Source organism: Propithecus coquereli, unplaced genomic scaffold (genome assembly GCF_000956105.1).
Source record: "Propithecus coquereli isolate 6110/MARCELLA unplaced genomic scaffold, Pcoq_1.0 Scaffold59, whole genome shotgun sequence".
Lineage (NCBI taxonomy): Eukaryota > Metazoa > Chordata > Mammalia > Primates > Indriidae > Propithecus > Propithecus coquereli.
In genome coordinates, this window is record NW_012151840.1 from 6,120,403 (window position 1) to 6,121,709 (window position 1,307).

The following is a 1,307-nucleotide window of genomic DNA, read 5'->3' on the forward strand; positions in this document are numbered from 1 at the left end:
TATGTGAATTTGACCCAAAAAGGGAAATAATGCTAAAAAACAAAGAGCTAATTGTCCAGTTCAGGAAGTTAGAAGCACAACAGAGTATAAACCTAAAGAAAATGGAGGAATATAATAGAATTACAGGCTGACATTTATTTTCCCTCAAGATTTTAGCTACAACTCTGTGTTTTTGTATCTGGCATTGCTGTCTAGAAGCCTGCTGTCAGCCTGACTTCTTTTCTTTCTTTCTTTGGTAGACGATCTATTTTTTCTTGCACTCTGATGTGTGCAGGTGGGGTGGGGAGGGAGGGTGAACTGAGAAAATGTGAAGGAGGTAAAAGGGGCAGAACTTCAACACTACTTGATAGTGAGGATGGAAGAGAGAAAAACCAAACATGAGTCATCCCGTCAGGAAAAACCAAAAACAAAACAAGGAACAGGTATGGGGGAAAGAAGATGAGACCGGCTTTGGGCTGGGGTGCTGCAGGCCATCTCGTGAAGATTCCCGTGTCTGTGTCCGGATGGATCCACGGGCTTGAAATGCTGGAAGGGGAGCCGGGTGGAAGCCACAGAGGCATGAGTCGTTGGCATTAGATGCGACAGGACAGATGTTGGAGACCTGGAGGGTGAGAAGCTGGGGATGTCGAGAGCAAGAGGGTGCAGAGTGAGGAGGAAGAAAGCTCAGGCCGGCATCCCCAAGGAAAACTAACGCTTCAAGAAAGAGCAGAGATATATGCAACTACATATGCAACTATTATATATCCATGGAAGAAGAAAGAAAGAAAGAAAGAAAGAGAGAAAGAGAGAGAGAGAGAAGGAAAGAGAGAAAGGGAGAGAGAAAGAGAGGGAGAGAAAAGGAAAGAGAAAGAAAGGAAAGAAAGAAAAAGAAAGAAAGAAGGAAGGAAGGAAGGAAGGAAGGAAAAGAAGAAAAGAAGAGAAAAGAAAAAAGAAAAGAAGAAAAAGAAAAAAAAAGAAGAAAAGGAGAGAAAAGAAAAGAAGAAAAGAAAAAAGAGAAGCCTGAAAAGAAAGCTGAAACAGAGGGGTCAAAGGTGGCTGGGAGGGAATGACCGAAAGAGTGCTGCTGGCACAGAAGCCAGAAGTGCGTCCCCAGAAGGTGACAGCATGCAGTGCTGTGGAGAGGACAAGTCAGGTAAGGGTTTAGTAAGGAGGTCACAGTGACCTTGGCCAGAGCGGTTTCCCCAGGGAGGCAGGGGGTGGAGGGAGAGCTACTGTGCAGGGTTGAGGGCTGAGTGGAAGGTGAGGAGGTGGAGCTGGGAGAGCAGAATGTTCTGGAGTAGCTGGAGTGTGAAAAGGGAGGGGGCTAA